Source organism: Aptenodytes patagonicus, chromosome 3 (genome assembly GCF_965638725.1).
Source record: "Aptenodytes patagonicus chromosome 3, bAptPat1.pri.cur, whole genome shotgun sequence".
Taxonomy (NCBI): Eukaryota; Metazoa; Chordata; class Aves; order Sphenisciformes; family Spheniscidae; genus Aptenodytes; species Aptenodytes patagonicus.
The window spans coordinates 102,596,836-102,612,596 of record NC_134951.1 but is presented as its reverse complement, the minus strand read 5'-3'; the positions used below and the strand labels follow the sequence as shown (position 1 = coordinate 102,612,596).

Sequence of the window (15,761 nt, the reverse complement as noted above, 5' to 3'; positions counted from 1 at the left end):
AGACATACCACCGAACTATCTCACTGGATCTCGACTTCTCCTCCTCTTTTCCTATATTTGAATGCTAGGCTGTACCTGCATAGAAAACCATTACTACATTTTTACAAATCTCAGGAAAAATGTCTCCCAGTTTGGGGAACTCCTTTTCTTATCTGGACACATTTACACAGCATCATTAAAATCCAGTATGACTACACTACTGATACTTTATGCTGCTGCCACTGTCTCACAGAACAGTCTGAAACTAACCTTGTACACAATCTTAACTCCTATGAAGTACACATGAGTTATAAAAAAAATTCCCTTCCCACCACTGAGACAGAATGCCCTACCAATTGCACAGCGCATAAAACCAGAACAAAGTACTTTGGAAGAGGAAGCGACGGTTACAGCATAACTATTTGATGCTGCAGGGGGAGAAGGCATAATTTAACTTGTTCACAGCACCTGGCTGGAACACCTTATTCTTACCACTTATTCTATGTAACAGAACTCAGCCAACTGATCTTTATTTGGATAAGTAACTTTGATGACCTCCGGGTCATTAAAGCATTTCTCCCTTCTATCTACCATTACGCAGACTGAGGACTGCAAAGTCTTATGAAGTTCTTGGAAAGGGGTTTTCCTCACAGGTTTTAAAAACAGCCAGAGTATTTCATTTTCAAAGAAGGTGCAATGAACTTTCATGAGAGATTTTGACTGCTTTCAAGTGTTGTGGCTTTTTTTTCTGCAAGGTGACACTAGTAGGATCAGTTTCTGGAAGAACACCTGAAAAATGCTGTGAATACATAATATAAGGTAGGTAACACGGAGGAAGTCAGGAGATTCAGCTGCACACAGGATTCTGCACCACTTTACAGATTTTGCTAGGTTACAACTAGCAACTAGAGATGGAGGTCTGCATGGTTTCTATTTATGGTTGTCCAAAACCACACTGGAAGATAAAAAGACACAGCTGTGAGGTACAGTGGGATGGGGTTTCAGAAAAATAACTCCACTTTCATATCTCAGTTAGGTCATGCTTACACAACAGGAACGGACGGTTTGTAATTGAATCAGCTGAACTGGACTTGTATAAACAAGACATGCTGAAGTTTAAGTTTCGTCCTACAATTTCCAATATCCATCTGCAGGATTTTCTAAGAGTTTCCTATTCCTGGCAATTATGAATCTTCCATGAGGCCTCTGATGAACTGTGAGGACATAATGGGAGATTAGGTGATTGAAATTAATTCCTATGTCCAGTTTGGCACTTAACTACCTTGGTTTCAAACATTTAATTGGCTATTAAATGTGCTAAAGGTAAGCTACTCTAAGCGCTAATTAAACTATTTGTAAATTGTTCTAGGATGTTTTAATGTGTTTATATGCCTTGTTCACAAATGTTTCCAGGATTTTAAGTAGTTTAATTTAATATCCCCAGTAAAGACTAAGCCTAAAGGTAATGTTGATGTGATCAAAGTCTCTCTCTTCCTGAATGAATATACAACTCAGTGCAATGTAACTAACACAATGAAATAAGCTTTGTAAAGTGATATAGGCCAACAAATCACAAACCCAGGAGAAGGTCTACAGGTAGAAGACTGAGCCATTCCTCTCAATGTCATCCCACACTTCTGACTAGAATTTCCAAAACTGAAAAAAAAAAAAAAAAAAATCCCCAATCCCCCTTTTGCCCGAAACAAAACAAAAATTAGACAAAAATCATAAGAGGATGACATGAATGCAGTCATCCATCTATCATTAACACACCTACCAGACTGTCTAAGCAGAATCTCACTTCATATGAAGTCTCTCCTTTTTTCTTGTGCACAGTAGCATTATTAACGTAAGTATTATGGATTGATTTTCTAGGGGAAAAAAACACACACTAGAAAGTAAATGCCAAGAAAAGTATTTCAATATTTAAACTAAGCAGTCTTACTACTTATATTAATAAAATCTAGGCTATAATCTCTCAGGTTTCCCTAGGAAAAAAAAAAATGCATATTTAAACTCCTGGGGGCAAGGAAGGGGTGGGGGGTGGACATCTGTTGGAAACAGAAACACAGACTTTGCTCTAAAGGTAAGGAGAGGAAGAGTGAAGATGTATCCCAGAGGCTCTTCCACCTCCTGTCGCCACTATAGGAAGGGACAAGAATTAAGACAGTTCCTGTCTGCTGCTGGCTTACTTTGTATATTCACTGGTGTTTCACTGCTTCAGCCTAGGGCTCAGTGAGAGCTTTCTCACCCAGGAGTCTGTATCACTTATTACCAGCAATACCACAAAGAGATAAGTCAGCAGCAGCAATGCAGTTCTTTCAGCAGTACAGAAGGGAAGCTATGGAAAAGAGTGAGGTGCTGGAAAATCTCAAGCCACATGCCCATCCACAGCAAAAAAGTCAGGGGTGGGGGGGGTGTAAGTGGCCATTTTTTCCCCTAACAGAATAAGCAAGACATTTTCTAAATTGAAACATTTCTGACAGCATCATAGTTGACACTGTTGTGTCGAAAGAATGACACCATGAAATCTGTCTGTGGACATTTGTGAGAACTGCGGTCAACTGTCCTGCCGATGGCCCACGCCTACGTTAGCAACCTCTCTTAGCCTGTGGAAGTGGGTGGCTGTGTGCAACCTGCCTATTGGGATGGTCTCTGGGGTGCCCTATCTCCAGGGAATGCTCTGATGGGTCACAGGCAGAAACGACCATGTCCCAGCACATAGGAACATTCCCAGGCACAGCTTAACTAATACTGGTACTTAGGCAACACTAATGTCTTTTTAAACTACCATACAATACCTTCCTCTTTCACGAGGCAGTCACAAGTGACCAACAATCCTCTGTTATTAACAAGTGGTGTTTGCAAGGAAAACGATAGGTGTCCTCTCTGTTGACCCCAGGGACAAGTTGCAGTTTTTTGGGGGGTACCTGAGAAGCAGGTACACCTCCACATCATCAAAATGGACACAGACACCCTAGAATGGACTCCCTATATAGCGTCTTACAGTTTTGTGTTATAGGGCTTTGTGGTAACAATCCTTAAAAATTTTCAAGCTCTAACACACGTGCATGCGTTACAAGCAGTCTCCCACCAGCTAGATTTGCATTCATTGTTGCTCCCTAACTTGAAACCTCAGGTTTAAATAACTGCCAGCTGATATTATCAATGTTTGGCTTGTGAGTCATCCAGCCAGCACGATGGGCTAAGGAAGAAAACAGAACCTTTACAAACATGTCCTAATTTTTCTGCTGCCATGGGGAGTGGGAAAAGTGGGGAGAGAGCACGGGAAGGATTTGCAGCCTGAACCAAAATATACGTCCCAGGCCAGGGTTATACCTGTTAGGCACATGTAAATTCATAAATCAGGTCATGAAGAAAATGGCAGGAAAACAGCTCTGGGACATTAGACCTAATGTTTCAGTATAGTTTCAAGTTTCAGCAAGAAACTTTCTGCTAACTTGCTTCCTATTTAAATTTGCCCCTTCACATAAACTCCAGATTTCTTTAAGTATTTCTTTTTTCCTCAGTGAGGCTCCAGAAATTTGAAAAGAGGGAAGGGAGAGAGAAATCACTGCTCTGGATTTGGCTTTACACAAAGGAAGGTCATGTAAAGAGGAACTGTCCACCCTCCCACACACATGTGCTGAGGACAGTTTTGCTAAAATCAGCAGAGCAATCCATTGATGGAAAAGCACTGAATTGAGTTGTTCTCATGAGTCTTTAAGTTCTCAGCAGAATTCTGCACCGTCCTGGAGCCCAGCAGACTCAGCCTTGCCGGGTGCTGTGCACCTCAGCTGGCCGCTGGCTCCAACAAAAGAAGCAGAGACCTAGCAGAAGAGAGCAAGACACAGTTGCCAGCCTCACTCAGATCGCACAGATATGCAATATGCCCAGACTGGAATCATCTGGGATGCATTAGGCTGGGAAATCTCTCATCTCTGCTAGCATACCTGCTTTTTATTCAGGGCAAGTGTTGTTGCAACAAGAGTTATACGTTAGACTGCACTGATAAAATTGTCTGTCAGAATCTGGGTTGGTCACTCTTATCTCAATACTAAAATTAAATATTTCTATGAAAATTAGCCTTGACTTTTGTTGCACAAAGTAAATCAAAACCCATTTGTTTTGTTTAAACTGGTGGATTGCAGGTATCGGAATAGAACATAAGGAGGAGAGTGGAAAATTTTGCATTATGGCATTAGGTGATTCAGTATGTTTTATCTGTGCTGCAAAATAATTTACAAGGATATCATATTCTCTGTAAATTATTATAGCTTCTAAACCTGATCACATCTTCAACAGTAACAGACCCAAACCAGCATGCAAATACCGACTTCATGTTTTGTGTTCAGATCCTGCTAGCAATTGTTCAAGCACAAGCATATTTAAGTTACGAGTGCTTTTCTTATCTGCATCCTTCATTCAAAGGTGTGGACCCTTACTTACACTTTTGTGATGCCTGGTTAACGTTCAGGGCTTCAGCCTGAGAACAGCAAGGTAACAGCTTCTTTCATGTATTTTCCAGTACTTCCTTGCTTCAGCCAAATCAAAAACATAGGCAGCGCTGCATTATTCAGACTTTTGCCATGGACAAAAAACAGCCCCAGAAAGTTGCCTGGCCTCCCTGTGTGGTCAACTGGAGTAAGCAGGCCCTTCCCACGGGCACTTATTTCCACCCTCACCACCCCCACCTCCCCAAATTAACACAGATGGGATGAATTGCCCTCTGGACATGCTTAGTTAGCCTCACTGACTATAAACAGGGCTTAGGTGACTAGATGCATTGCTCAAGATAGGCAAGATGAATCTGTTACTGGAACCTAAGCCTCAGGAAAAAAAAAAAAATCATGTTCAAGTAAGAATGTGGGTGCCTTTTCCTTTAAAAGCAGTAGCCCTACCCTGCTGATGTCTCAGGCTGGGATCATGCAGCCACTGGGAACTCTGCAACTGCCCTGGCTGCCAGCTATTTCTGGTGCAGGTCTTGGTGTTGATTTTTGACCTTTTGGAGACCTCTTTGTGTAAGGTAACACTGCTTGCTCACTCTCTCCCCAAAACGCACAGGAGATTGAGCAAAGCAGGAAAGTGAAAGCAATAGCAGCATACCATCAGGCAGGGAAAGAGTTAAAGGTATGAGGATCAGGAAAGCTGACTTTCTTTAGGAACTCCTACAGTTTCAGACACTTATTAAAAAAAGGATTTATATTTCTGAAGTAAGGATCTGTACTTCCTCCCTCTTCTGAAGCTATACATTTCTCTGCCAGACTGTGATGAAAAGGGCCCTCCCTTGCCCATCGCAAGCCAATGCTGAAGTCATCCTGTTATTCTTTTTCACCTTGCACACATGTTGAGGCTTCTCTGTGGAAGTCTTGCTGAGACACACATCTCTTATTGTCTCTTGTTCCTCTTTGCTCATGAGGCCTTTTTTTAAACCCAGATTTCTTTTGCACATAGTTCAAGCAAGAACGTTTTTGGGATTTCAATGAAGGGAAATCCATGCATGTAGACAATGCTGTTTTCTAACTGCACATGGTCATCTGTTAAAACCAGAAGCCATTTCTACGAAGAGGGTATCGTAAAGAGCTCTAACTAGAAGGTCTTGCTCACCTCTTGTTTGAAAGCTCACCTGCTGTGCCTAACTACAGCTGATCAAAGCAGTAAGGTGGGGAAGATGGGCCCCTTTCACACCATAGCAGGATTTGGTAGGTTGCTGCTTTTGGCAGGTGGATGTGGAACCAGCCACAGGGTGATTTGGCTGCAAGAGACACCTCTCCTGCCTGCATCACTAGAGAAATGCTGCAAAGACTCAGCATCGCTCACAGTACTTCTCCCTCTTGGAAGTGAGAGAAGCAGAGGCTACCTCTGCTCTCTATTTTAGGTAATGTTCATCCTTGAGGCTGAACTTAAGGATATAGTTAGGGACTGTCTAGATTTTTTACCTGCTGGTATGCATTCTGGGCTGATCTGTGCATGTCGAGGCACTGAAGGGCATACATGGCTGCAGAGGGACTCCACCAGCCACCTCCCCTTGCCTGACCAGGTCACTTCCACGTATCCAGTCTGTCCTCCCAGTAAAGAAAGGGTCTTCCATAAATGGGCATCACCACCATTTGCTGGAGGAGGTAGAACTCATAGGCAACCTCAACTCCGTGCAGCAAAGACGTGATGAGCACTGCAGGCTTCAGACCACTCCCAAGATTAGTTCAGATATGATGCAGGTGTAGCCACAGGCTTTCCTTGTGGGAAGGGGAGAAAATTAGATAGCTGTATGTTATGTATCTTTGGGGGTGTTAGAATGATGAGAATAAAGTGAAGCAAGATTAAGAGATGTATTAGGCCATCTCTGACAGATCTTTTCGACTTGTGAGGAAGAGTTTCCCACTGAGCTGCTGAGTCCCTGAGGACTCCATGCAGAGGCTGGAATTTGCAACCACAAATGGCACTGTTTTTCTGTTCAAGGCTGAGCTATCAGGGAAGGTATCAGTGCAGCCTGTTGCTACTGATACTGTAAGCAGAAGACAAAAACAGTGGATCTTTTGTTTATCAGCTCTCTGCAGTGTACAGCCCCTTTGTGAATAATAAGCCACCTTTCTGCAGCTCTTGTATAGTACAATGCCACACATTTTCAGGTCAGCTCAGCCAAACTGAATCTGCAATCACCTGATATCAGTGAGTTAAAGTAGTGCTGATAAGAAAAATGTCGGTACAAGAAAATGCTGAGGAGCACAGTGCAAGAATAAGTTAAACCAGAGAGGACGTGTTCTTTCTAATAAATGCAAGTTACTTTTGGCTGGTCTTTGCATCTCAGATTTACTACTCGTACTATGGGAATCGTATTGCCTCATCACAGGGCTCATGTGAAGCTGTGCTTACTCATGCTTGCAAAGCACTTTAAGATCAGAGAGAACAGGGTCTGTAAAACCATAAAGGATACTTCGTTACCATTATTATTTGACCACAGCAATGGGAAAACATGCTTTAAAAATGCTTCAGTTCATTAGTTCATGACTATCTTTTAGTAGCTATAAGTTTAGCTGAGAACCCAAAAGCAAAAACCAGGAAGCTGCGAGGTAGCAGGTTCAGACTTCATATGGCTCAACATAGGCCTATTTTTTTGCCTTGCCGTAGCTGGTGCTTACTTTTAATACTGCCTTTAATCCGAAGGTAACAAGTAGATGCAGGGGTAAAGTAAATGCAAATGAATCTGGGACTCACCCTAAAACATCTGTCTCCCAAAATGTTACCCTCTGGCCCACATCCCGAGTTGCTATCCTTCTCCCTGCATAAGCTTTTGGGGTCTCATTAACGCACCGGGCAAGTCTACACAGCAAAAGGCTGTTAGGGATCCTGAGGTAGCTTTGAGGAAACTGGCTTGTCTACATGGTGCATTGCAATGCCATGCACGGATGCTAGCTTAGATCCCAGAGGCAATATAGCTGTGTCTGTGTAGCGAAGCACCCACGCTAATTAGCCCTGCCCCTGAGGATGCTGCAGAAATGGAGCTAATTAGGTATGCTGAGAGGCACCCCTGTTAATTAGCCCAGGGAGAACACACTACCACTAACAGAGCTTCCGATCGTGGCGTTAGCTCAGGGATCTCTACAGTGTACTTGGCTGTGTAGCATAGCTGAGCCCACAGGCTCTTTTGAGCATCATCCTAAGAACCTAAGTATCTTCCTTCAATCCAGTCTCACCATCTGACCCTACTTTTGCAAGTATTCATAGGGGTCTTTTTCTTGATGGTAGGAAAATTAAGTAAATAAATAGATTCAAAAGAATGAAGAAAAAAGCCAGTATAAACCGCACTACAATAATCTAATAATACACGTGTTATTAAATTCAGCTACAGGTAGCGACATGCCTGTAGGGAAGCACTGGATATTCCTAATCCATCTTGATAAAAGGCATGCTTTGGCTAGTGGTGCATGTTTTGCAAGCAGTGTATCTCCAAAGGCACTGTTAACTCAAGCCAACTCAGCCATAAATACAGACTATGGTATATTAAGTTGTAATCGTGCAAGATTTTCCATTACAAGTTCAGGGCTGAATGAAATCATTTAGGTACAGGCCCACACCTAGGAAAGATGGAGCTCCCGAGAGAGCAGTTTTGTCCCCTTCCTTCCCCCGTGGTTGCACCATGCGGGAGAACGGGGCTGTTCTGGCCAGTCCTTCTGCCTCCTCTCTCCATCAGACCCCCAGCTCAACAAGCGTCACTGTCCGTGGCTTTGCACAGCATACGTAAGACTCTCCCCACTGCTGCCGCTAGCTGGCCTGGCTGCCAATGCTAAGCAACGTACACAGTTATGCCTCTAGCTTCCATGGGTTGCTATATGACGACGCTGGGGTAAATAACAGTGTGTCTCCACTACAGCCAGCACAGATACGAGGACGGTGGTGAGACTATTGTTAAGGAGCGCTTCCAAATGCCATTCCAACCACCGTATCGTAGGTACGCATAAAAACACTAAGTTAATGCCTTTCAAAAAGAAAACGTGCATGCTTACTCTCATTCCAGGAGGGGTTTTTTAATGGTTCTTGTTTTTGAAAAACAGATCACAGTGATTTCCAATTATCTTCCAGGCGCGTGCATAAGAGAACCCAGTTCTTTCCCATATGTTTCAGAAAAATGTTTTTGCACATGGGTAACTTCTGAATAGGACCTAAGCCCTTAAGTCCTGGCTTGAGTTCTCTATCACACTGCAAAAATGCACAGTGAAATTTTAAATCAGCCTCAAGAGCTTATAATGTGGAGCTGCTGGAACATTTGAGACAACCAAAATTTTTTAAAAAGTGGATATTATGAAATTATAAATACCAGAGAAGACAGAGGTTTCTTCTGGAATGAATGTGGTTCCAGTAGACATAATACTTAGGCTTCTGTTAAAGGTGGCTACATTTTAGGTGTATAAAACCAAAAAATTTCGGGCCTTTATCTTTTAGGTTCCCAAGAATTTACTATTTAGGATATGGGGGGGTTGGAGGGGTGTAATATATCTGAAAAATCAAAGTTCAGTATTTAATCTTTACTTTGTATCCTTTAGAAAAAAAAAATCTTAAAAGTACGGTTTCTGTTTACGTAGCTTTATGATACTTGTCAAAATAATATAGTGTGCTATAGCATTTACTAATGCAAACTAGGATATCTCACGCAACCTTGACTTTACAACAGGGGTTCTGGATGTATACCAGATGCACAAAATAGTTATTAACCTGATATGATATGAGAAAGGTGTTGAAGTGAATAACTTATATAGTAGTAATAGTGGTTCTGTCTATGGACGTTTTATCTTGCTCTTGAACAGCAAAAAAATACTTTAACATGCCTTGTCTCCAGGCAAGTTTAGAGTGACCTAGAGACTTCTTAGTTTCAGAGTTTGAAATCTGCCCCTCCATTTATACTTGGCCACTGCTCAGACCAAAGCTGCGATACATCACATCATCTTACAGAGACCTAAAAAATAGAAGAGACTGAAAATCTAGGCAGGAGCATCTCCTGACTCTATAAAATCCGATAACGTGTGCCAAAATAATGAAAATACCCCAACTCTGTTTCCAACTGTATAAATATCTCAGATTTTCAGCTTTACTGCCAGAGCTTGGCTAATACCCTTCAGTTTGTCCATCCAGCTTTACATCTACCAATAACTATTTTCCCCGCTTCTATCCATTCAAAACAAAACCTGAAGCACAAAGGTTATCAACTTTCAAAACCTCTTGTGCATAGACAGACCCATAAGGTCTCTGTCAATGAACAACAGCTCATCATTCATTCTCATTATACTGGCACATAAATCTTTTGAGTGACCAGGGAAACAGGAAGCTTGCTACCCTCATAACATTCCTCGCGTGCCTGCTGAAGACATTGTGTCTATACATTGCCCGCAATTCCCAGAAACACAGAGTTAAGAATAATTCAAGATACGTAACAAGGAATAGGAGGGAAGGATGACCTGCAGGTAAACTTTGTCAAAAAGTCCTCAAAACTAATTGCTTGAGGTGGCTAGGAAAATAAGAAAAAAACTGTGATGGTTATCAGTCTTATTTCTCAAAGGCTGACTGGCCTTAGTATAGTTTTGCATGCCATCCGGGGGAAAAAACAACAACAAAAAAAAGATAAAATTGTGGTTAACACTAAAGCTGAGGCTCATAGTTTTATTCAAATTGGAAGCCCTTAAAAATTTTCTACTGGAGGTCCTACGTGGACAACAGTTTCACATTTCTTGAGTTACCCTGCACTGACCTCTTCCAACAGTCCACAGAAACGAGAGGTCCAGCAGACAATGGGCTGACTGCCACGGAGCTGTCTCAAGTCATCTGTGAGACAGAAAGGCTAATCAGGTGAGCGGCAGTGCGTCCAGGGTGCAAAGATGGCATTTCCCGAAAACAGCACGGTCCAGATCTGCCTGATGTGTCCATACAGACATAGCCCATTTCTTTTGTACAACGGAAGAGCTGCCATTTCGTATAAAAAATGAACATCTGTCTGCCCTCCAAACTCCTAGAATTATAAATAGTTTGAGTGGCAAATACTTCTGTCACAGTGTTTGGGATACCTTCAAAAGATATCCCTAGCACTGTATGTGATTAACCATCGCCTGGCAGAGTTCACCCTTATAAATATATTCTGGATAAGCTTGTTGGTTTGAACAAGAATTTGTGTGTCTGTGTCTAAAGGAAGAAGAGAAGAAGCAGGAAGGTAAGTTGTGTCAGTCACTTGTACACTTTTCAAGCTGACTGGTATAGCTTGATATCTGTGCTTTGACAGTAATAAGAGCATTAAATTCCTAAACGTTGTGTACTACGTTGCTCAACAGGTTTTATCACAGAAAAAACTAGTAGTCTTGATGAATGAAGTTTCATATAGGATAATGTTTAAAAAAAAAAAAATTAGACATTATTTGCATAGATTGCATTAAGTTACTTGTTTCCCACCCCTCCCAAGCATCTCAGTACCTTAGAAATAAATTATAGTCAGAGGATTATTAAAATAAAATTTAAAAAAAAAACATGAAGTCAATCTCAAACCACAAGACAAAGCAAACAGTACTGTAGTCTATTTTCAGACCTCCTCAAAGTTATTCACATTCTAGTCATCAAACAACCACGCATCTCCCAGCCATTTTTTTTCCTGAAATCCTGCTATGTTATCTTCCACAGACAAATTAAATTATTTCCTCTTTAATATGTTAAGAAAAAAACCCAAAAAGCAAACCACCCTAAAGTCACATGGGTTTCTCTTTAAGAAAAAGGGTCTCCCCGATTCAACTTAATAAGGAGAACAGTCCTCTGTTAATAAAGTCATGCTGCAATTTCAAAAATACCTAGATTAGAAAGCAGTAACATTGGTAGCAATGTCATTGTCACACAAGGTAGAAATATTCCTTCCAACCCTTTTTTAATTCCAGCCTTCCTGGGACAGTGTTTCAACCTGTACAAACCAGATCCTTTGCTAAATTTATAACTACGTTGAGAAACACGTCACTTCAGAGAAACACAAGGAAAGCTGCGCAAAATACTAAGGTTTAAATGCTCTTTCAAAAATATTTGTTGTCGTTCTGACCCAACTGGAAGAAAAACAGAGATGAAAGGTTTACAATAGCAGCTTGCCTCGGTTGGTAGAGCCTGAATATGGGATTTTGCCTGGTTTATTTTAAGTCTGAGCAGCTAGCAGCTGGAGTATGTCCCACATGCTAACACTTGGAATTCCCCCAGGAGAAGGTTTGTTTCAAATGTAACATCGGCCCTCCAAAGCTGGTCGTCCTTCTGCTTTATTAAGTTTACATACTCCATCATTGCCTCAAGTCTCGACGATAATGCACATATTCTGAGCAATCGAACCTCTTCATCTACTTCATGTGAACTGTTTTTTTTATTTAAATGCAATCTATTAACAATATCTACTTGCACACACATATACACCCCGGCCAGATACTGAACAGACACAGTCTTGCAGACTTACACAGCAGCTGTGACAACAACTGATGTCACCTCCTTTGCAGAAATTTCCACAAGCGTCTTCCAAAGGCCAAGTTAAATGAGATAGAGCTTATCGGTTTCTTTAAAGTGCTCTGGATGAGACCAGTCCATGTGACCCCCTTCCCGGCCGCAGGGGTGTGGTATGTCACAGCTCCCCTATCAGCTGGCACATGGCAGTGGGAGATATGAGACAGCAGAAAAGTAGTAGTAACAACATCACCCGGACCGCCAAAGACAGAACGAATACGCTGAGTAACTTCAGTGTGTGCGCACTTACTTCCCAAAAACAGGTGGAGGGTTTTCAGCCCTGACTTCTGCTTGCACATCCCACTCGGCACAGATGGGTGGTAATGTTGCCAGCTACGCAGTGAAAAGGCTACAGTTCGTTAGCGTCGTATTATCACCTTTAGCAGGGAGTTGCAATTCTGTTTTTTTTTCTTCCCAAAGTTTTCCCCTCTTTTGCATATTCCATGAATAAAAAAGAAATTACTAGCAGGGATATTCTTCCAAAAGCAATTCCTTAAAATAAATTCCCTGCCTCTGTTCTTGCATCAGAAATATCAGAGAATTTCAGAAGATATCCTCCTCAGTTTCACTGCTGAAACTACCAAATGTTTCAGGTTTCCTTCACTGCCTTTAATTACGATTAAATGATCAGTTGCAAAGAGTTAATTTTTAAAGCTTTCACAATGATTAATTTTATTCAGAATATTAACTAGCCAATAACATATTAACAAAAGCATATATTTAAACATTTGCAAAACATCTAATTTAATGCTTCATCCTTGCTAGGACAAAAAGGCACCTTACTTGCAGTAATTTAAAAACATAGCCATCGTTTTGAACGTTGCGTTCAGACAGCTTGCAATTTTCACCCCAGGGCTTTCCCACTTTCCCTACATGGGCTTGTTGGCACAGAGGACAGCCTTTAACTCTTACCTCCAGCTAGGTAATTGTATTTTAGTTAACAGCTGTTGGTAATGCACCTTTTTTCCTTGTGAAAGTACCCCTTCAATTCCTGAATTTATATGCACTTACCCCTCCTGCCACCATTCCACTGGGCTTCATTAATTGTTTCCCCACAGTGAACATTTCTGATTTTAAAAAGCTGGAAATATGCTGGGGGGGGAGAGGGGGGAGCCAAAATAAAAAAAAAATCTGCTGAGCAAAGACAGACACCTTTCAGACATTGTTTTTTACATTTCAGAAGTTAGGGGATTGCCTTCCTCTTTCCAGCACAGCCATTTGCTTTTTGCAGTGCTGTACCACTGGACATATTGCATCAATATATTCTCCTTTGTTCTTTTTTCCCCTTCAGGTTGTCATGCCAACCTGCTTCTACAAATTCATACTCTGCATGACTAAGGATTCACTTTATATGGGGGCTTCTTGCACCAGCATAGTTACACAGCCACTCCAGTTCACTTGGGCATGCCCCTTATGAATTGTGCTATTGGTGCAAGATTAACAGATTCTGGCATACAGCAGCGCAACGTATAAATTCTGGATCTAGCACAGCAGTGAAAGGTTTTGTATATAGGTACACAAGAACTCAGTGGCAAAGATAGTGAGAGAAGCTGAAATTCAGACCTTCATTGCTGAGGTCCTTCTCCTAACCCCGCTACTGAGTGTGGATTGACACTTTTTTTTTTTTTAATCAAATTTTCTGCAGTTCTGCCAGATTGCTCCAATCTTACTGCAGTCTCATACCTCTTAAGAATCTCACTAACTGGTCTAGGCAGCTCATATTGGATGAAAAAAACTAGATCAGCTTTACCCATTTCCTCTTTCAAAGTTAAGTGTCTGCAGATAGAAAATAATCTTTCTAGGGCACAGACAGCCTCTCGTATTTCAACTATTTTGTGCCCAGCACAAAATTGTGACTGGAACCTAGATATTAATGCCATCTTAAATAATAATATTTTTTCAGGTGCTGGCCAGAGTTTTAAGAGATAGTTCCAGCAATGAGCATATTGGAGCAGCCAAGACACAGCTGCTCAAAACAGCAACATACAGCAGTTATATATGCAATGAAAAAAGACCTCCTTCAAGAAAGCTATTGAGGACAGCTGCAGATCAGTCCTCCTCAGGGTTCATTAGCTTTTTTCATCTTCTCTCAGCCAACCCTGGGCATGACTTTAGAAGATGATTAAACCGAAGATTTGTGTGTCATTACACCCTCTCCAACTCCAGCTGCAACTTTTTTATCCATGAAAGCCCCAGGATTCATGATCCAGGATAGAAGCCTTCCTATCTCTGACATTTCCTTGGCATGCTGGTTACAATCACTTCTCCCGCCATCACCTATTTCTGAACTGTCTTTGGTTAAAAATCCTTAACCCTTGCTGGAACTGTATAAACAGAAGCATGGATCGCCAGCCACCTAAAATGTGAGCCCTGGGCTACGGCAGACAAAAGGCCTTTCAATATTCTCTCCAACAAGTCTTCCACAGAGGTATAAATTACTTTTGTGCCCAAGTTCACTTTACTTTTATGCCGTAGGTATGCTCTAAATGGTCCTGTTATGTACAGGACATATATATTTATATGTAATCCTGCCCATACAGATGGTGAGATGCCAGCTATGAATCAACATGATTTATAAAGCTCTGCAAGGGTACTCATAGCTGTGAGTTGCACACATGGGTGTTTTAACCACTAAAAATGGCCCTGCTCTCTTCACACCTGAAATATGGGCCCATAGCCTCTACACCTACAGAATTGACAAGCCAGTGCATGATAGCTCACGCACAGTGAATTTTAAATGCCGACACATGACCTCAGATTCCACTCATAAAGGGTGATCTGTACAGCAATGTTTGAGACTTACAAGTGCAAACATAGCAGGGGCACTCTACAGGGCTTATGTGAAAAAATAATTATTCCATGTAGAAAGGAAGTTGGCTTGCTTTGAGCAGAAGTGTTAATAGACTAACCTTTTTCCCCAACACCAGCCTGCTTACCTGAAAATATGAAAACATCTACTGATGCAGTGTTGTATTTATTTGAGATAGCTATCATATCCCACACATGTTAAATGTCTTGCTGCATTTCAGACTAAGAGGGTAGTTAATCTGAATGCCAGTTATAAGAGTCATTTACTAAAAAATAAGCCTTGGACAACTGTGCTGCAATTTTAGTAATTTGGGGGCAGAGAGGCATGCAGATCATAGTATACAAATAAGGCTGAATTTAAAAGAGCAGCTTCAGAATAGATACCTTCACCCCTTCCACCGGGTTTGGGATAGTTAATAAAAGCTGGGTCTTGAATGACAGTAACAAGACAGGGACTTGGCACAGAGAAGACTTGCTTCATCACAGAGATCCACCAGAGTAAGGATAAAACCGGCAGCAACTGGAGCAGGGGAAAAGGTGGAAGGATTACAAAAATCTATGATAGAAAAGGTATTTGGGTCCCTCTCAAAGGCAGCATAACTTTGTTTCCTAAACAAGATTTCTTCTCCTCCTCTTGTCTCCGTATGTTTCAATTGCAATCAATGGTAATTCCCTAGCAGTGGCAAAAGTAAGAACACTTGGGTAGGCATGGCATTAGCAAATCAAGCACTGGGCCATCAGCTGTTCTTGCTGCACCTGAGTAACGTCCCCCTAGCCTCCTGTCTTCCTCCATCAGCAGCAAATTGGTTTCTTCTGCCAGCATAAGCATGCATGTAACCCTAACCCTATCAAAATGAGTCAGGCCTGAAAATGGGGAAGACAAAAACCTATAGAAAGTGTTTAAACTAAGCCAGACCCTACTGAGAGAACCAAGCATTCGTGCAGCTATGCCTGCAGGCTGGGTGGGATCC

General features: G+C 41.7%; 1 long non-coding RNA gene across 3 annotated transcripts in view; it reads right to left on the bottom strand.

Annotated features, from left to right (window-relative positions):
* Positions 1 to 15,761, bottom strand: part of LOC143158474 (uncharacterized) — a 60,353-nt gene that overhangs the window by 37,583 nt on the left and 7,009 nt on the right. Inside the window, exon 1 of one of the 3 annotated variants that reach the window (XR_012995003.1) lies at positions 11,939 to 12,066. The exons of the other annotated variants lie outside the window; for them this stretch is intronic. This is a non-coding gene — a long non-coding RNA (uncharacterized LOC143158474). Of the gene's footprint in view, positions 1 to 11,938; positions 12,067 to 15,761 lie in introns of those variants that run through there. 3 annotated transcript variants of the gene reach the window in all.